The following is a 20931-nucleotide window of genomic DNA, read 5'->3' on the forward strand; positions in this document are numbered from 1 at the left end:
CTCACTGCCACCGAACCGTGCGCTTAAAAACGGTTAAAATGCTACATGTTATGTTATGTGTATTTTACAATAAAAAAGAAAACCTGATGAAATTAGTTGCCTGAAACTGGGATAAAATGCAGAACGAAAAAATTTTCAATAGGTTTGAACAGGATCAGAGATGGTGATTTTGGCTGCGTAATTAGGTGGATTCTTGCACATGTGCAATTTTTAATGGACAGATGGTGAAAGACATTATTATTTCAGTTGTAAAAAATATTTAGACGATTACGAAAGACTAAAAAGGTATTTTATAAAAAGTAAAGAATCTTCAATTAAGCTACAGAAAAGAACTTATCAAAGATAATTATTTCAAATTTTTAAAAATAGCAAATTTTATCTGAATCATGGCCATGAGACTCTGCCCAGTTAATACTTTGGGTACATTTAGCCTTAAAAGTCTTCCAAAATTATGAAGAAACATTGGCTTCAGAAAAACAAACTGTGCCGTAGATTTTTTTTTTTGAATCTTTTACATCTGACAAGAATTTTGGTTAGATATATTAAAAAATTAGTTTCACTCATGCCAGATGGTGTTCAGTCAACAATCTGGATTAATCGAAATTTCAAAACAAGAGACCGATGGTTTCCTCATTGCCTTGTCCCTCCGCATGATACGTATTGAAAATATCTGTGCTCGTTTGCAGAAGCAGACGGAAGCGACAGGGACGCAGCCGTCAAAACTGCTCGGCGGACACGGTCGAGCGCTGCGAGTCGCCAGTGTATGGAAAGGCACAGGGAGCACTGCGTGTGATGATCTGCGTCTTCCTCCGTGTCCCTCTGTTGAGCCCGTTTTACTGAGATTCGTGCTACTGGCAATTCTGACTCGAGATGTTCTCGAAATGAAAGGAAAACGTACCAAATGTTTAATAAGCAACGATAAAATATGGCGGCGTCGTTATTTATGCTTTTCTCAGGGACGTCACGGCACATGTGGATGAGACAAATCTGAAGCTTCCCTGTCACCTCGCGAAAAAGGTACACGAATTTCCGCCGAAACGGAAACTTCTCAAAATATAATTGAATAGCAATGCTTTTCTACGTTTTCTAATGTGAATCGATGTGCAGAATAGTTTTAATCGTAATGCCAGCGTTACGTAAATTATCTGCAAAAGCCATAAGAAAAATTTGAAGACTGTTTCGTTGCTATCGATAAACTCAGAGTTACTTTTCAGTTCATCCAATACCCTTTTCCATTCCGTGTTGATCGCACTGAGTGGACTCAGGCGTCTGTGAACTGTCAAAACGTGGACAGACGCGGTTTTGAAACTGACATGCTTTTGCTTCAAACGCTTCTAAAAAAGACGGATTTGTTTGGTCAGCGTGGAAGTGATTAAAGGAAGATGATTTTCTGGTACCCGAACTGGTAATTGGAAACCTTTTAAGTCTGCTTGGAACAGCTTGGCTATGTGATTCTGCTTTCTCAAGTGTAAATATAAATACGCTCAAATATTTCCGGTGAAAATTCACCGTCCAGATTGAGGCGTGCTGTGAGCATAGAACACGCCAGGCAGCTCAAAGACTCCACCACAACAAAACGGACGTATCCCATTCATAACGGTTTTTTTATCACGTGTACATGGGCATCGTGACGTTTTAGAAACATCAGGTTAAATAAGACGTGATATTAAATTTCACCCGTTTCCACCTTTTACAATGTGGCGACGTGAAGGTTTTAGATCGTGGCTGAGGCTCACGCTATTATTCTACTGGACGGCTCTGCTCTGGGGTCTGAGTGGAGCAGAGGCAGGAGGGTCGTTCCTGGGACAAACTCAACACGGCGTCAGAGGCAGCGTGCGGACCAGACTCTCTCGTCCCCCAAACTGTGCTGCAGTGACGAGCAGGGGGATGGGAAGGGGATGGAGCGTGGGGTGCAGCCTGAGCCCTAATGGAACGAATGGTGGGTGGGGTGGGAGCGGAGGGGGGCCCCGGGAAGGCCGAGCCAGGATGCAGGCGGGGCCTCCACGTGTCCCCATCGTCCGTCCAGAGCTACAGGGTAAACGCCGGGTTTTGCCTGAGAAAACGACTCTCGGGAGCCATCAGCATGTTGGTACCGGGGGGGGGTTCCTGCAGCAGAAGCAGGGCAGGCACGGCCGCCCCCTCCTTCCTCCCGCATGGGGCGGGGCCGACACGGGCTCAGCTTCCTGCCCCCTCCTTCCACTTCCTCTACAGACCACGTCCCGTGGTCGCCATCAAAGGGATGGGTTCTGTCCTTCATCCAGAGAGATGTAAAGGCGTCCCGTCCCCTGGCTGCCACTGCAGGTTGGATTATAGGCTCAGGTCAGAACGGGCGCCCGCAACCAAATCGTCCTCTTAGGCCGAGCTCTAAGGGCACCTCCCCTCTCCCCGGGCTGGGTCCCGACGCGGTGCGATGCTCGGGCAGGGACTTGTTCCTCCCACAGGCTGGACTGGTCCCGGATGCCCCGCTCAGTGGCCGTGGCCCTGTTGTCCGCCCGCCCACCGAGGCCCACCCCTGCCTGGCTGACCTGGGTCCCAGATGTGGCCACGGCCAGCTCCCCACGCCCATGCTTGGCCTTTTGGAGTCTGACTGCCCACATGAACGGCCAGTCCCTTTGGACACTCCGTCCCGTCTACGGATCCGAGCATCACGTGGTCTTTGCCTCGGTGCTGCCTGCACTGTGGTCACTATCCCCGGCTGTCTGGTCCTCTCGGGAGCCGGCAGACCGCACCCACCGCCAGCCACCCATTCTCGGCTCCTCTGCGGCGATCGTCCGGTTATTCGGTCTCCTCTGCCCGCAAGCGTTTTTCCCCGAGGGACCCAGTGGAACCGAGCGGTCAGTGTGCTTCTTTCCGGCTTTTATGTCGACTGACACCGTTTCAGTTCGGTGGTCCTCTCCCGCATGCCCCGCCCCCAGCTCCCTCTTCCACCCTCTGCCCGAGACCAGCTTCCCCGGACGCCTCCCCACGGAGTTCCGCGAGTGCACGGCTGTCTGCTCATTTGATTCACCTGACGCGGCCCAAGCGCCCACGACAGGGCCTGGCACACAGTAGGCGCTCAATACATGATCACCGAACACTTCCAGAAGAAGCCGTGGCTCGGAGCCCTCGGAGGGGCTGGTGCACGATGGCTGTGACGAGCGCCACGCCACGCAACGCGCACCGGTGACACGGATGGCAGCGTGGAGAGACTGCCCCCTCCATACAGGACCCTGGACGCCCCGTGACACATCGGCAGCGGGCGGACACGGAAGCGGGAGCTGTCCCCGCTCCCCAGTCTGGGGAGACTTCGAGCGTGGTCTACCTTTCCCACAACCCCTGCTGGCCCCCCTGACCAGCCGCTCGCCTGGGTGCCGTCGCCGACCCTGCAGATGCCCTGCCGGCCCTTCCTGCCGGCCCCCGACGGGAGCCCCGACCAGTCTTCCCGATCCCGCACCTGCCTGAGCCCCGCTCGCCCTCTACGAGCGGCCGCTGACTTTCCCGACATGTGAACTGCGCTGGGGACAGCACGGGTGTCAGGACGGCCGAAGGTGACTGGACGCTGAGCTGTTTAAAGGGGAATGACACAGCCGGACGCGAGGACAGGTGCCGCGGGCTGCGGGTCTCGTCGTGGGATCCTCAGGGCTCAGTTCCAGCCTGTCCCCTCTCTCCTGCCCAGCGTCGACGTCATCCCTAAGTCGTTAACTGTGAGAACCGCGAGCTGGCGCTGCCCCTGCTTCCTCCGCGGAAAGGCCGGGCGGCTCTGGGCCCAACGCGCGGCGCCCGCCCCTCGTGGGTGACGCTACCTGTTCCATTCCCTGGCTGGCGGCATGTCACGTACGCCGGGACACCGGGCTCCCGAGCCGGGCTCTGCCACCAGCTGCATGGCTTCTGCAGGTCACATGGCCTCCCTGGGCCTCCACGGTCACACCTGGGAAACGGAGGGGTCGCATCGCATTAGTGACTCTCCACTGTCCACTCTCCCCGCCTCCCGAGCAGGTGTCGACCTGCGAGACACACACCTGCATGCGACGCCCGGGAGCTTCGTCCCTTTCTCGTCCGCTCCAGAAAGCGAGGGCGTGACAGAGACCCCGGGGGCGGCCTCGCCACTGTCGTGACCCGGGGGCCGGCGATCCGCAGGCCGGGGGTCAGGCCCAACGCGCGCCCGGGACTGCGGCGGCCTCTTACGGACTAGAAAGCGGGAGGAGACAGCGTGAGGCAGGGAAGCCCAGCCAGACAGCGAGGAGGTCGCCGTCACCTCGGCCGCTCCCGTCCTCACCGTACACGTGTGCAGCGTGACCGGCTCTCTCGCAGAGCCCCTGGCTGTCCCCGGCCCTGGGCGAAGAAACGGCATCACGGCGTTGGCCGCCCCGTGCCTCCCTCCGCCCCGCGGGCCGCGCCACCGGAGGTGTGTGGCACAGATCAGTGCTGTCTGCTTTTGTTCTATGTACACAGAGCCACGAAGAGGACTCGCTCCCGAGTCTCGCTTCTGCTCGACGTGCCGTCCGCCGGGGCGCCGCCGCCGAGGAGGGAGCCCCAGCTCGCCTGTTCTCATTTCTGTCTGAATTCTCTTCGAGCGCAGTCCCGGCCCCCCCTCGTGGGACCCCACTTCCCACGGTGACCGCGGCTCCCTCCGCCCCGCCCGGCCCCGGTCCTCGCTCTGACCACCGTCTGGCCCCCGACACATCCCGCGCGTCTGCTCTGCCATTTGCCCCTTGCCCGGAGTGCAAGTTCCACGGAGCCGGCCAAGTGCCCAGTTCCTCTGGAGCAAACGGACCCCAGCTACTCGCGCCTGGTGCCCAGCACACCCACAGCTGGAGGGAGCACCGAGGTGCCCAGGCAGGACGGACGGCTCAGAAACTGCCACCAAGTGTCATTTAGCAGCAGAGGCCAACCGGTGGTGGGGCTCACTGTGACATCTGTGCCACCGCCACGAACAACGGTGTGAAAATCCTCCGTGAAATGCTTGCAGGTGAATCTTAAAAGTGTATTAAAATCGAAAACGAAATAAGTCCGAAAGCATCTATCGACAGGACACACCCCGAGGATGCTGGGAAATTGGGCGCGAATGTTCTCGCTTTACTGGCTTTTGCATCTTTTAAATTCTTAACGTTAACGGCCATTGGTCCGGTGATTAAAAATGAAAGCATAACATGCCGCAAGTCAGCAGAATTTATCCCGGGGCCGTTAAAACCGCTCGATATTCACGAATCGATATTAAAAACATCACGAAGCCATGCGGCGCCCTACAGAAGTCACACACTTCATACAACAGTGTGAGTGCTGGGCTTAGAGTCAGCACTCGAACGAGCCTTCTCTCAGTGGGGAAGCGCGGTGACGAGCGGTGACGTGGCCAGGTGTGAAAACGAGCGTAGGGGCCATGGTGAAGGAGCGAGGCCCGTGGCACCCCCGCCCTCCCCCCACCCCCCTGGCTCGGCAGCGGACGTTAGGGTCCTCACGACCGCCCGCGGCGTGGGGAAGCCTTGAAAGAATGTCATGGACGGCAGCGTGCCTCTGTGCTGGGTTATCGATCGAATCTCCGCACGCGTCACGGAGGGATGGAGCAGGCACGGGAAGTCCTTAGGGACCTTGAGTCTTCAGCGGAGACGGGCACAGGGAACAGACAAATGCAGACGGACGTGACCTGTGACAGTGACCGAGGCCACGGCGGGGAGAGCGGGTGAAGGTGGTGAGCGTGAACGGGGTGCACCATCGACCACGTCTTCGAGGCAGTGTGTGAGCTGGGGGCGGGGTTGGGGGGGCCCGGCAGACCCACGGTGGCCCAGGCGCAGGGCGCGGAGGGTATGAAGTCCCCGGGCCTGGACCCCGCCCGGCACCGCGTGTGCCAGCGGCCACTGCGGGCAGTGGGGGAGAGGGACAGACAGGCCACGCGGCAGGGTCTGCAGCTCGTTTTTCGGGGGAAGGGACGTCACAGAAAGGTTCTGAGCCATGGTGTCACGTCCTCTGATTTGTGATTTTAAAAGCCCGGTCGGTGGTGGGCGGTGAGGACAGGCGTGAGCGGAAGCGGGCAGGCCGGCGGGGGCCCCGCGAAGAGTCCAGGCGGGAGATGACAGTGACGTGGGCGTAACAGAGGGGTTGGGGAGCTTGGCGTCCAAGGGAACGCGGGTGGGCCTGGCCGGTGTCGGCGGTGACAGCGAGGGCCTCCGGCCACACACCCCGCCGGCGGGGAAAGATGCTGGGCGCGGGGTGGGGAAGGGAAGGCCGTGTTAGGGGGAGACTGAGAATTCTAGTTGGGGCCTGTGAGACGGGGGTGCCCGTCAGATGCCCCAGCAGGGGCGATGAGCAGACGACCGCAGTGGACACTGGACCTGTGCTTCTACCAGCCTGCGGCACTGTTCACAGACGTGAGGCCTCATCACGGAGGAGGGGACCGAAGTGGGGTGAGGCCGCGGCCCGGCCGGAGCCTGGGGCGCTCCAGCATCTGGGCGCAGTGGGCTGGACCGAGGGGGCCGGGCGAAGACAAGCGTGGGTGACCCGGGACCGAAGGGGGAAAAGCCACCGTGTCACATGCCCTGGCGAGGCCCAGAACGATGCTGACGGAGACGTGGCCATCGGCTGGCAGACCAGAGGCCAACAGCAGCCTCCACAGGGCGGCTCCGTGGGCCTCGGCCTCATCTGGCCGGGGTGGGCGGCCGTGGCGTCACGGGTCCGAGGCAGGGCGTACACGTCACGCGTCTAAATGGCTAAAGGCCATCAGGCCCCAAGCCGCTGCGGAGAAGCCCACCTTCCCCCGACAAACACTCCGCGTCTCTATCAGAATTGTCTGATTCCCCGAGCTCCCCGCCAGAGGGAGCTGGCTCCCTGCGCTGCCTCCCCCACCCCAGCTTTGCTTTCCTCCCTCCAGCCTGAACGGCCAAGCCCCCTCAACCCCCACCCTCACCCTCCCCAGCGCCTCCCCAGCGACCAGCCCGCATCACATAGAGATCCAGACACACAGCTCCTGCTTCCAGGGACCAGCCCCTCGCGCCCATGGAGCTGGTTTGGGGCCATTGGGAGAGGGACTCCCGGGCCTCGGGGCCCTCTGAGGTCTGCGGAGGGGGTGAACTCCAGCGGGCGTGTGTCCCTCACGGGGAGGGCACGGCTGGCGGGCGGTGGGGTGCGTTGCAGAGCAAGGCGGAGAGGAAGCAGGTGTCTCAGCTCTGTGAAAGAACTTTTCCTACGACGGGGTAGCAGCTGGAAGGGGAGGAAATGCCCAGGAAAGCTTTGCACACTGGGCACACAGCGGGGAGCTGGGGCGACACGGGGCCGTGAGCAGCCGAGGGTGCCAGGGCGCAGGGTGGCAGGGCCGGGCCTGCGAGAGGGGAAGCGGGTGAGGCGGCGTCCACGCGGGCGGGTCGTAGGTCTGCAGTGGGAAGGAAAAAAGCACCCTCCTCTGACTGTTCCTGCCGGTCACGTCGTAGGTGAGGTCATCCGCCGGGACCTGGGAGGGGCAAGCGGCAAGGGGCTCCCTGGGATCCTTAGAAAGGGCTAAGATGGCGAGTTTCACCTTACGCACGCTTTACCACAACCAAAAGTCATCATGATTTTGTCTACGGCCACGCCACCCCGAACGAGCCCGACCCCGTCTGATCTCGGAAGCTCAGCAGAGTCGGGCCTGGTTAGTCCTTGGATGGGAGACCAACTAGGAAGACCAGGCGTGGTAGGCAGGGGGGAAAAATCATCACGATGTTAAAAGAAAAATAGTTTAGAAAGAGGAAAAAAGGCGAATGAGCGAATGACCGTCCTACTCGTCCTCCAAGAAAGACAGAGAGGGAAAGCTGGGCAGGACCGCGAGAGGCCAAACACAGCAGGGAACCGCAGCATCGGGGCGGGCGGCGCTCGGGGACAGCTGGACACTCGTGGACGCAGACTTAAAGCAAAGCCAAGAAGCGTGATTGTGCGTTTTTCCTCCCGCTGCTTCCAGCTGCCCGGTACCAACGGGTGTAACAGGCAGAGGGCCAGAGCAAGAGCGTTTGACCGGGGTAAGAATATCGACGACTAGAAATATTTACGAGAACTTGATTGATTGTGAAAGCTTGAAGCCTCTGGGTCAGTCAGTGATCCCGGACGGACCAGGTCTGTAAATACTGTTTCAGTGCTTAGCGAGTCCGTGTCTTGCGTTTATAAGTCTCGTCAGACGCTCGAAGCACTGATGAGAATCAAATTTGTATTTGTGGGAAGAAACGCCAAAGCTAAGGGAATGCGATTAATCAAGTTTGTAAACGATGTTCAATATTTAGGAGAATTAACTGTCAGATTGACACGCCGATTTAGCATGGATAGAATAACAAGTAAATATTAGTCATTAACTGGCGGGTAAGACATAGCTAGACTCATAAACACGGCGACGCAAGTTGTGTATTAATGACCTAGGAGAAACGAGGATTTTAGATTTACAGCTTCGATCAACTGAGCCAGTAACGCTGCGCTAAGGCTCACCTTTAGCTGCGAGATGCCATCTCTCGCCGGCCTCCCCACTCGATTTCTCGGCATGGCATCTACCCAAATGCCACTAGACCGACAGGAAATTTAGATCTTACGTTTACCTGCCCACGTGCATTTTGCACGTGGGTCCATAACTGCCAAGATACACGAGAGTCCTAGCGATAAATGAGAACCGGCGAGGGGTCCCTAAGACAGGCCGTGAGAGGGTTCACATCGGTGGCAAAACCAGGGTGGGGAGACTGGACGCCGAGCGCCCCTTCCCCCCACCCCCCGGGAGAGGGTGCTTCCTCCCAAGGGGCCTGGGAGAAGCCCAAGGGGAGAGCGAATCTGGGACGTGAGGCCAGTCCCCAGGGTGGAGGCTGGGGAGGAAGAGGCCAGGCTGTCCCCGGGCCTGCCCCCGTGGTTGCTCTCCAAGGTAGCGCACCTGGGAGTAACCGCAGGGGCTGCAGGAGGCGGCGGCACCTGCCTGACGCTCCGCCTCCAGGAAGGACAGATGCCTCTGCGGGCAGAGTGTGAGCCGCCCGCTCTGGCCTCACTGTTACTTCCACCTCTCGTGAGCCCGGGAACCGCCTCCCAAAGTGACAGCAGGGACAGACACTCTGGCTGGCAGCACGGCCAGTTCTAGAGAGGGGACGGGCTGGAAACCAGGAACACGGTGGCACGGACACCCCGCGAAACTCGGGGCGCTACCTCGTAAGCGTGGACGTGCCTCCTGTGCAAGAAAACCCAGGAGCGGGATTTCCCAAGATTCCAGCGTCGGCGTTAGGCGGGACAGGCTGGAAGGCACGTCGTGGCTCGGATGGTCCCAGGGGGCAGCAGACACCCAGTGGGTCTGGATGGGAAGACGCTGGTTAGGGGGCTACGGCAAACAGGGGCGTCTGGGCTGCCGGCCACAGCTCGCGGCTCAGTGTCAGGGTTTCCAGCTTCGCTCGCCGTGCGTTCTTTTTCCCTGCGTGCTATATTTCTGCATAGATGGAACTTTATTCAAAAGGACATTTCAAAAAACGAAAACCAAGAGTGACCACGAGAGGCGTCATTAGCTCTTAGCGGATTCTCAGACCGGGCTGCACGATAGGACAACCTGGGAGGGTGTCAAAAACCCTGGTGCCCTGGTGACATGTGTCTCTGAGCCACCGCGCCAGAGGAAAACCGACAAGAATAAGTAAAGCCACCAGGAGGACGCTTCGATCGCGACCAGGAGACCCCGAACCACCCCGTGAGCTTCGTTCCTCGGGTCTCTGGTCTCGGCGTCGGCTCCGCCCTCGACTCCCTGGCGGCCGCGATGGCTGTAACGTAGCGTCCCCTCTCCTTCCGGCTTGGCATCCGGAGGGAAGGCCCGTGCGTAGGTCTGGGGAGTCTCGGTCAATGACTTCTCTCCCCTGTGTGATCCCCTGCTCGCCGCCGGGTCGGTCGTCACAAGGGGTGGACCGGAGACCCTGACGGGCCCGCGTCACCCGCGTACACACGCCCTGCCCCGAACGAGGTGGGGTCAACGCTACAGAGCTCGTGGGAGGCGGGGAGGAAAAGTGAACCCTCAAGGCGGCAAACTGTTAGCAGAAAGTGGGGCAGCTGACTGGACAACACGCCTTGCCTTGTAGCAGCATCACCACACATACACCATGCCTGCCGCCTGCCTGCTGCCCTGCGCTGCACCCGTCCACTGTGGAAATGAAGTCCAAGTGTTAGCAAAAAAACTAAACCAAGGCATGCGGTGCAAAGTGGAGGTTGGGAGATGGAAGCTGGTTGAGCCGGTTGCCTGGGGCCCTGGCTGTGGCTGGAGACGCAGCCAGGAAGGGCAGGGGGCGGGCGGAGTCCCTGTCACTGGACTGTCCCGTATCCCCGAGACACATGCGCAGCTCAGATCTGTGTCCCCACGATGACGTGCACCGCTGCCTCTGTGCCCTCCCCGGCCGGGAGGCGGCTCTCGAACCTAATTACCAGCGACCGTAAACCCCTCTCCTTCTTGGCACCCCACCCTCCAAACTGGGCGCCCGGGGTCACCTTTTAATCCCACTCCTGGCGCCTCTCTCTCCGAGAACACTCGTTGCTGCCCCCACGCCGCCTCTCAGGCCTCTCCCGGCCCCTCCCCAGCACCCTGCGCAGCTGCGAGGTCACCGTTCCACGGGTTGTACGGACGGCGGTCACCTCCACCGGGGCCGGACCGTGACGAGGAGGCCCGTGACCATCCTTCCACTCTCCGACCCCCAGATCTGAGCTCAGTTACCGGCGCTCACACTGCCCAGAGGTGTGTGGGAAGAGAAGGAAGCCCCCTCCCCGGCCTTCGATCCTCAGCCCGGAATAGCCGGCCGCGCCGGGCCGTCCCGCGCTGCTGACCGCTGCGCGCGGACGCCCACGGGACACCCCCGCCCTGACCTTTCCTCACGACACTGAGAGTGGCCAGGGCAGGGCTGACCGTGCCTGGCCTTCCATGGCGTCATCGCGTCACAGCGGGAGCTTGTCTCCGCCTCGTCTCGATGACTCGCACGGGCACCTTCGTTGGACGGCGAGCCACTGACCGTGAAGAAGCGTCTAACGTCCCGCCGCCCGTCCCCCCGTGGAACGCCGCTCAGTGCCCGAGCCGTGATCGAGCCCACGATCCCGTTCCTTCTCCGACACCGAGCTCCGATCAGGGCGGAGCGCTCAGGCGCGGCTCGTTTTGAGTCCTCAAATGAGGCAGACGACAAAATCAGCCCCTGTCGCATCCGTGCCCCCTTTGTCATCCGAGGCTGGAGCACCCTCCCGCACCCTCTCTGCGTCGGCCACGCGACCTGCTGGGACTCGGTGAGACGTTAGTGAATGGGACACAAGCAGACACTTGAAAGGCTTGCATGCGCGGGCTTGCTTGTTCTCGCTCACGCGTCTGCCACGGGGACATGCGCGGGCCGGTCTGCTGGAGGAGGGGACCCATGGGGCGGAGTTCGGGGACACCAGCCGTTCCAGCTAAGTCTGTCTCAGACCAGCCGGGAGCCCGCTGATGCCCAGACGTGAAGACGGCCCAGACGAGGGGCAGCCACACCTGCAGGACCCACGGCCCGGCCGGCTTCACGGCCCACGGCCTCCGTCGTCACGCACGGGGTCCTGTGCTAGCAAAGCCTCCGTGCCAGGTTCCGCCGTCATCGTCCTGAGGTCGTTAATGATTTTTTGGTCGGGGGCCCTGCGTTTTTATTTCGCACTGAGCTGCGCAGATTACGTAGCTGGTCCCTCCCGCCCCATCTTATCACTGGCGCCTGAGCGAGCCCAGCTGAAATGGGAAGGACCCCCGGCTGGCTTGCGGACGGGCGAGGCGCGTGATTCTCCCTGAGTGAGTGGGCTCACGTCGTCACGGCGACGATACTGGGGCCCCACGCTCTGCTGCACGCGTGGCTGGTCCTCCGTCAGCAGGACCTCAGGACCCTTCCTGTCTGCGTCGCGTCTCGCAAAAACCACATTCGATCAATTGATAAACAGAACCCGGCGGCGTCAAGCACACCTGTCTCAAACGCCCAGACCACCCTCCCAGATGCAAAGGGCCTGTGCGTACTTTTCCCAGCCACGGTTTCTCTCGACGTTTCAACGGACCCCGGGCACCCTCGTTACAGCGATCAGAGTCCCGCCCTGCGTGTCCGCCACCTGCGCTGTGCAGCACACGACCCCCCGTCGGGCTGGCTGGCGGCCGCCTTTGCCCTCCCTGGCGGCGTCCCATTTGTCCTGAACGTGAGGCCGGTCTTAGCAGCAAAAACCACATTCGATCAATTGATAAACAGAACCCGCGGGTGCTGCCGTTCCCGCCTCCGTGTGCCGGGACATGAAACTCACCGGTTTCACACCGGAAAATACTACAGGAGCAACTGACGGGCTGACCAGAAAGGTTCGTATTTTGGAAACGAGGTGACATCCCCGAGTGCATCACGATGCTCTCCGATCGAATTTTCTCCAGTGTCCGGAGACGAGAGGGAGCTCGCTCTCGCTCACTCACTCGATAAAACCCAGATCCAGCTGTTCATAGCCACGCTTCCCATTCGCACTTCCCCTGGGGGACATCGTCACGCTCACAGGTGCTCTCGTCCCAGCGTGTCCCGAAGTCCCGCTCACCGGTTACGCTTCGGAGCTGCAGGGTTTCTACTACTGGTACCGCTGCTTCTGCACATCCACGAGCCACTTCTTAGGTGCTAATCTACTTTCCTGAACCACAGGAACAATTGAAGCCGCAAAGGCTGCGCACACAATATGCAAAGGACGTCACTACGACCACCCGCATCCTCGCGGCCACAGCCGAGCGTTAACTGCAGCTGCTGAGGCCCCCGCCCAGCCTGAGCCATCCGCAGGCACCGAGGGCCACTCCCGAGAGAGCAGGATGGGATCGGACCGTTCTTCTCCCCTTTCAAATGCATAAAATTCTCAAGCATGTACTTTCCCATCGCTTGGGCCACAGAAACTGCCAAATGGCCTGAGGACGTTCTTTTATAGACAAATTGGTCACATGTTAGAAACTCTGACCTAAACTACAAAGCCCGAGCTCGACATGGCATACGAGCCAGTCCGTCACCGAGACCCTCAAGGGGTGTGACAGCAGCAGCTACGATGACACTGGATTCACTAAGACCTTCCGTGGCGCCACGTGACCAGTGCCGCACCAGGTGACTCGGACGGACGCTGTCATTTCAAACTCTCGGCAGCCCTCGGAGGTGGGCGCCAGGGTCTGACTGAATTTACAGACAGGGATTACGAACGGCTGTGGCCACTTGCCCAAAGTCACAGAGCCAGGAAGAGGCTGGGCAGGGGTCCGCGCCCAGCCTCACCTAACCCTTAGTGACCTCGTTACTTGGCTCACACGCTGCGTCTGCGACCCGTGTGCCCCAGGCTCGCCATACCACGTACGGTTCACCAGGCGAGCGCTCTCCCGCCCGTGTCTGTGTCCCTCGTCCCCTCGGTCCAGAACGTTCTCCTCTGCTTCTCCCCCGTCACCTCCGTGAACTTTCACTCACCCGATTCAAGAGTCTTCTCAGTGAAATCTTTCCTTCCGCCCACATCCTGGGATTTCTAGCTGGTCTGTCATTCCAGCCCAAATTTTATCTCTTTCCGTCCTCCAGACAAAGATGTAAGAATGTGCGGAGTGACAGCTGAGTGACTAAGAATTACAACAGGACAGGACGTGCTTTACCACCTGCATCCGGTCGCTCCCCGCTGTCAGTCGGCTCCTCCCATTGGCTTAGGCCTGGTGGTCAGACAGAACTAATTCTCACTGCATCCGCACGAGCAAAGAGGTAACTTCGTGAGGTGCGAAGTTCTGTCCTTGACCCTCTCTGATGTACTCTGATAACAGCGAGACCCGCCATTCAAAGCAACGTTCCCACATTTTCTGTCTCCACCGAGAGATGGTAGGGATGTTGCTTTACGGATGCTCAGGACACACAGCTCTATCGAGGAGACGGGAACCTATCTTTACACCTGCTGGTAACTAAGACGGCCGTAAGCGCCTCGGTCCGTGACATCCTCTCCGAAGAGGAAGTAGGAGGTAGGAGACCCCGGCGTGGTCTCCAGACAGCAGCTCATTCCGCCGGTGGCGTTCTGAGCCTGCACACAGCGACCCACTGAAATGCGTCTATTGAGCGCTGTGCGCCATTTATTCGTACACCGTCGTCTTCCTTCGGACCATTAGCATTTGACCGACTACGTCTTGCATCTATTAGTATTCCCCGTCACAGCGTTTATTTACAGTCCACCGTGCTACTGCAGTTGCTTTCAGTAAATTACGAAGCATTCATGAGACGGGACTAGAAGGAACAGCTAGGAATAGGAGTTGCACTGCCCCCTACACCGCCCAGCGCGCCCACGTGCACCTGCTGGGGTAACATCCCACCACTGCCGAAGAGCGAGGCCACCTGCTGGTCATTCTCCGCATGGCTGGCGACGGGTCTCCATGGGTCCAGACGCCAGGCCCGCCCCTGGGGCTCCCAGCACCTGGTGGGCTGAGCATGTGGGCCCACCCACGCAGACTCAGGCACCAAGACCAGCTGGGGAACCGGCCTCCAGGTCCTCCTGCATGGACCAAGGCACCAGGCCGGTCCCCACGCGTCCAAGCACTGGCCTTGCCCACCTGCCGACTCAGGTGCTGGGCCTGCCCGGCCAAGGACCCCGGCCAAGGACCCCAGCCGCTCCGCACCTACGATCACCGCCAGACGGCCCGGCTGGAGTCCTGCTTTGCCTGCTGGAGCCTGTCCGTAAAGGCCTGAAGAGGCGCTGCCTTCTCAAACGGCGAACACTGCTGCCGGGCCACAGGGCCGGGAACAATCGGGGACACGCGCCGCCACCGAAGGAAGCCGATGAAACTGCCATGACCGACCCGGAGGACGTGGGGGTTCCGGGGACTGTCTGGCAAAGGACGGAACGCGAGCCCCCTCCAAGATGAAAACGGGGCGAGGGGAGCTGCTTCCTCCTCTTGGGCCGGGGCGCGGGAGAAGCGCCCGGTGCGGCGGCGGCCAGGCGACAAAGGGACCGGAAAGGAAGCGTGGGCGCGGGGACGGCCGGCACCGCTCGCTCGGCAGCTTTCGCCCGCTCCGTTCCAGCGCTTCCGCCCCCAGGTGTGCGCCTAGGGAGGGGCTCGCACAGGCACACGAGAGCCACGCGCACAAGAATGTTCACAGGGGCGTGGTGCAAAAGGCCCCCGGACCGGGCAAGAGTCGAATGGATCTCGAGATAACCATGCCGAGCGAAGCGAGCCAGACAGAAAAAGTTAGAAACCACATGATATCACTTCTATGTGGGATATAAACCTAAAAGCAACAAACGAACAGGACAAACAAACAGAGACTCATGGACATGGACTATAGACCAGTGGTTACCAGAGGGCAGGGGGAGCGGGGAGGCAGACGGGGTACAGAGGGTCAAAGATGTAGTGACTGAAAGAAATATAACTACGGGAGGTGAACACACGGCGTCATATGGATGTGCCTTACTGTTAAAGTGTGCAGTTGACACATATTGGATTTCGCTAACCAATGTCGCCATAATAAAAAAAAATTAACTAATTTAAAAAAAAAGTAGAATGGATGAATTGTGGCACATTCGTGTGGTAGATCACTGAACACCAGTGACAGTGACCGAACAATGGCTATAAACACAAATGTGGGCAAATCCCCCCCAAATAAAACATCGAACAAAATAAAGGTCGCAGAAAAACATCTGTGCTGTGATTACATTTACATACGACTCAGAACATTGAAAAAAAAAAAACCCTAAAAATCAGTTTGCTTAGGGATGTACACATTTGTGATAAAGTGAGCAAAACGATGATTATGGAAGTCGGCACAGGGTTTGCCTCTCGGGAAGATGAGTACGGGGCTCAGGCTGGCGGGCTCCTAAGGCGCTGGGTGGCTGGTACAAGGATGTTTTTATTCTTTAGGCTGTACATGTATGTTTCATACATGTTGGATGCGATATATTTTGCCATCCAAGTTTCTTTCAGAAGCAACTATTACCAGGTCTCACTACCACTCTCCAGAGAAACAAGGAGAGAGGAGCGTGTTAAGGGACACCGAGAGCCGACAGTCATCGAAGAGCGGAATTGGGGAAAATCTAGAGGGCAGAGCATCTTGTCTCTTCCGCAGGAAACTTTGAGAGGATAAAAGGTGACGACAGAGGAGTCTGGAAATTAAAAATTACCAGTTGCCATGCAGGGGTCTGGTCTGGATCCCACACAAACAAATTACTGATCAGACATCATGACAACTGCAGATATGTGAACATCAACTGGATATTGGATGCTAATGAGGATTTATTCTTGATTTTATTGCGACGTGGCGATGGTGCGGCCGTGATGTTTTAAAGGGCAGGGCAGGGGGTCCCTGTCTTTTAGAGCCAGTTAATGACATAGTTACAGGAGAAATCAAAGCAGTTGAAGATTCGGTTCAAAAACGACCCTGGGCGGGAGGGATGGCACGAAGGACACGAGCTCGGCCAGCGAGTTGAAAATCACTGGAGCTGAGGACGGCACACCGGGTGTCGCAACGTTTGAACGTTTGAAATGTTGGGTACTGAAAGCTAAAACGAAATAAAAACCAGGTGAAAAATAAAGGAACGAAAAGAAATAAAATAAAATAAAAAAGTAAAGGAGCGTTTGCAAAGTGGAGGTCTGTTTTGAAAGGAACATTTTGGGGTTCGTTCCCTTCTCACCTGGCCCAGAGTAGCACCTCTTTTTTCCACGAGACAGTCTAGATCGCTGCCTCTCGGTCTTTACGGTGCATACAAAATCCCCGGGGAGCTGGTGAAGACGCAGACGTGGACTCAGCGGGTCCTGCATTGCCAAGGAGATGCCGGGCGAGGCGGAGGCCCAACTCCCTCCAGCCCGCCACCTCCTTCTTCCCTGTTCCTTCCCAGGCCGTCCCATCGGGTGTGGCTGAGGCTTCGGGCTGGGCAATCGCGCCCCGTCAACCCCTCCAAAGTCCTTGCCCCCCACCCCCGCTTCAGTGGGACTCCTCCAGCAACCCCAACCCGAGACACGCGCCCCCTCCAGGCGCTCGAGCCTGGGCGCTTGCGAGCCGCTGGAGACGCGCCCCACCGCCTGCTCAGTCCTCTGCCCTCAGCCCCTCGTCTTTCCTTCCGGCCTGAGGTCTCCCTCCGCAAGAAGCCCGCCCTGCGTGAGCGGCATCTCTCGCCCGCTCTCCTTCCTCTCTGCTAATGGCCGTGCCTCGTCCTCCATCGTGAAAACTACGGTTGGCAGCAAATCCTTCACCCTTCCACCACCAGATCTACAAGCGTTCGTGGATCTGCTCTACCTTTTTCCTCATTGTTCCCTCACAAAAAAAAAAATCTATAATGGCTCACCTGTATTGGACCCATTCCCTCTCCTCTCCATACATGGTTCGCACAGCCTGGAGGCTCCCGTTCTTAGTGGGTTTTTTGTTTTTTTTTTTTTGAGCGAACACAAAAATCAAGATGCTTCTGCAGTACACTCGGTGTCTCAGCAACAGTTGACCCAGCTGATAGAAAATCTGATTTTTTTCCCTACTTTCTTCCCCTCTCCATGCGCCGGCCCCATAAAGAATTCTAATTCTCTCCTAGTCTTTGCACCCTAGGCGATAGCATCACCAACCTGGGGGGCTTCTAGAATACGCCCCTTTTCTTCAACGCCTGTCAAGTCCATTAGCTGCTTGTTCTACCTCTTAAAACAGTATCGTGATCTGTCCACGCTCGGCCCCCTCCACCACAATTACGTGAAACTAAATGGCCTCCTATTTCCCCAACGAGCCATCGACTTCCTTCCCTCAGGACCTTTGCACACGCTGCGGCCTGCCCGAACCCCGAAATGCGTTCTGAATCCCATGTGCCCAAATGCCATCCTAGGGCGACAGTCTCACAAGGTTTCCTGGGCTCCAAGTCACGCCCGGACCATGCTGTGAGAAGGGCTGGGGGCATTTCCGCACCACATCCCAGATGCTCCCCGACCTGTGTCCGAACCCGATGCTCAGGCTCCTGCTTGCTCTGAGCAGCAAAGAAGTCCGACATGCGACCGAGTCTAAGTTCACTTTTGATCACACGACACCGGCTCCGGCTTCCTCTGGCTTCTGACAGAGGCAGGCGGTTTCCAGCGTGTCGTGTGACTGCACGTCGTAGACTGGAGACAGACAGATGCCACGCTTTGCGGCTGCTCTGGCCGAGAGGTGCTGGGCTCTGCAGCCCAAGCTCAGGCTCTGTCTCGGCCTCGGGCACCGGCACAGTCAGGAAGCAGACGCGGGCGGTGCCCGAGCACGGGGCGCCCCTCTTTTGCTGCTGTTGGAAGCCCCATCGCAGGCAGCAGGCTGCACCGGCTCACTCCAGGTGGGGACGCGGGGCGGGAGCATCCAGCTGCCCTGCCCACCAGTGGACACCCGAATGAGGACAGCTGAGATCGAGCCTTGCAGCCAGCCGGCCAGCCGAGTGGCCGCAGAGTGAAGCCGGGTAGGGACGCCGTGCCACCCGATGACCTCTTCTGCAGGGGCCAGCCCCCGGCAGGATGAACTACGAGGACCTGTTCCAAGCCACTACGTTTTGGAGTGGCTGAAAGTGGGAATGAGCTGGATGTCACATCGGCAGATGGACCTCCTCTGACCAGCTCTTCCTTCCCCACCCCAGTGGAAGCATGTCCCCGGTGGCGGACCCTCGCGGCACCCCGCTATGCTCCCATTCTTAGCAAAAACCCCAGTTTGAAGTAACGTATTGTCTCGGGCGACGTGCTTAATGGCTGCCTTCTGCCCTGGGCTGTAAAATCCACAAGGGCAGTGTTTCTGTTTTGCTCACAAAGGGAGCTCCAGATTTTGCACGCTACCTGTCACGCCGTGATGCGGGGAGACACCGTGGGGCGGGTCGGCGTACTGGTCAGCCGTGAGGGTCTGGACCGAAGCTGCCTGGGCTCAGCTCCCGGCCCTGTCACTCACTCACCGAGACAGCTAAGTGGCCGCCGTGTACCTCAGTGTCCCCATCTCTAAAGTGGGAATGGAAATAGCATGTACTCGCTGAGCCGTTGTGGGGATGTGGTCCATAATCGTTAATTATTTCCTGCCGAATGATGTCGGCACACCTGCAGAACAGTGGATCAGAACTCTGACGTGGCCGAGGTCACCTCCATGCCCAGTGATTAACCCCGTGATTAAATTTGCATTCGCCTTCCCCAGAGCTTCTTCCTCAGCCACCACTCGGCCTCATTCTGCAAAGGTGTGGCCTCGTGACACCTGAGCAGCCCCTCAGCGCTGAGCGCTGCCTCCTGGGCGAGCCCCGACTGCTCCCCGGGGCGACATTCGGGTCAGCGCCTCGTCCCCAACTGCTGTAACTGCCCCCGGACCCCCGCCACTGGGTGAGCCCCGCACTGAGCTGGGGTCAGAGCCGACACATGTCCACCAGGAAACAGCGCTGAGGCCCCAAGAGATGCGTCAGTCCCCGTCGACACACGCGTGCACACACGCGTGCACACGCATGGCGCCGGCGGGGGCAGCGGCTCACGGGCGCTCAGCGCCCTGCCAGCCAGGCACCGGGTCCCCCAGCTGCTCTTTCTGGTTCTGGACAGAAAGGACATAAGGGGCTCGGTTTCCAAAACACGTCATTTTAAAAGGCGAAGGGGAGAGGGTGCCTGGGGAAAGCAGAGCGTGAGGGAAGCGGGGTGAAGCCAGGGAAGCTGGGGGTGGCGGAGAGGGAGCCGGGGATGACAGCCTGACAGCCGCAGCCTCCTCGGAGGGGCTGGGAGGGGCGCAGAGGCGGGAAGCTGTCCCGTAGGTCAGGCTGCGAAGCGCCCAGATGAGCGGCCAGGGCGCCCACCTGCGGGTGAGGCCGTCTGGGGCAGAGCCACAGGTGACGGCGGCGTGCGCGCTCAGGAACTTACCGGACAGGGTCTGAGGGCTGCGGAACGGTGGGCTCGCTCCCAGGGGCCCGGCCGCGGCCTGGTCTGCAGACACCGGTGCTCACGGGGCAGTGGCTGCAGGTCGCCGGCTTCCCATTGGGTCAGCTCCGACCAGAGGCAGGGAGGGCCCAGGAGAGGCTGGGGCGCGGAGGGGAGCCTGCTGTGTTTGTGTATTGCAACTGTTTTGGAGAACACGTAGCCCCGAGTCACATGCTGCCTCCAACATCACCGGAGTCGTCACATGATGCGGATCCCCGTCATGTGACCAGACGAATCTGCCTAACTTCAGCCCCCACCCCCACCTCCCGCTCGCAGGCTGACAGATGACGTCTTTCTGGAGGGGCCTCCTCCCTGGCCCCAAAGCCAGCAAGAGGGGGAGGGCTGCAGGTGGGGACCCCTGGAGCCTGCTGCACTCAGGCCCGACTGCTCTCTCCCTGTCCCCAGCCACCGTGACCTGGAGCGGGGCCAGCCCCCTGTGAGTCCCAGCCTTATAAACGACTCCGGCGTCGCCGTGGGCGCAGCAGCCGCGGGGCTTTAGCCCGCACCACCGGTCCGCGGGCTCCATGAAGCCCACCTGCGGCCGCCTCCCCTCCGCAGCTTCCCGCTCCCCACAGAGCAGCGGGCGGTGGTGGTGGCGGGGACCAGCAGCGGCGGGACAGGGGGACTCAGGACACTGCCCTCGCAGAACTTTCTAGTCCTTTCTCGTTTTCCGCAGCTGCGGTGAGCGGGGTGGGGCGCGTCTGGCCCTCCGATCAGCTGTCTCTTCGGAGCTCGGAGCTCGAGGCTGCGCTGGCTGCTGCCGGCTCGCCACACTGTCCCTCTGTCCCCCATCTCCCTCCGCAATCAGGATCCGGTTAAACTGATTCGGTTCAAAACGCTGCTGGGCTTGCTTCCTCCCAGGGCAGCCGCCTCACTCCTGCTCTCTCGCTCTCTCTCTCTCTCTCTCTCTCTCTCTCTCTCTCTCTGGCTGTCACTGAGCGACCGTGTCCCTGCAGCCGCTGCTTTACAGGGTGAGGGGAGGGGCGGGGAATGACCTGAACCACCCCGAGCGAGGCGTCTGACCCCGAGGGGCGCTGCCCGTCAGAGGCCGGGAAGTGCAGACGGAGCGGAGCGGCCCACACAAGCTCCCGCAAACGTGCGAACCCTCTACCCGCGTGTATGCC

At 59.3% G+C, this 20931-nt stretch overlaps 1 protein-coding gene and 1 pseudogene across 5 annotated transcripts in view; one reads left to right on the plus strand and one right to left on the minus strand.

The window, feature by feature from the left end:
* TNRC6A (trinucleotide repeat containing adaptor 6A) overlaps positions 1 to 20025 on the minus strand; it is a 119823-nt gene extending 99798 nt beyond the window's left edge. For 2 of the 5 annotated variants that reach the window (XM_039840192.1, XM_039840191.1), the window contains exon 1: positions 19751 to 20024. The gene's annotated coding sequence lies outside the window, so the exon portion shown is untranslated. Of the gene's footprint in view, positions 1 to 3782; positions 3908 to 19750 lie in introns of all 5 variants that reach the window. The other 3 variants (XM_039840194.1, XM_039840190.1, XM_039840195.1) reach the window with 3 other exon arrangements.
* Positions 7525 to 7643, plus strand: LOC120584588 (uncharacterized; annotated as a pseudogene).
* Positions 20026 to 20931: the final 906 nt, after the last annotated feature.

This window comes from Pteropus medius, unplaced genomic scaffold, assembly GCF_902729225.1.
Source record: "Pteropus medius unplaced genomic scaffold, Ma_sr-lr_union100, whole genome shotgun sequence".
NCBI classification, from domain to species: Eukaryota; Metazoa; Chordata; class Mammalia; order Chiroptera; family Pteropodidae; genus Pteropus; species Pteropus medius.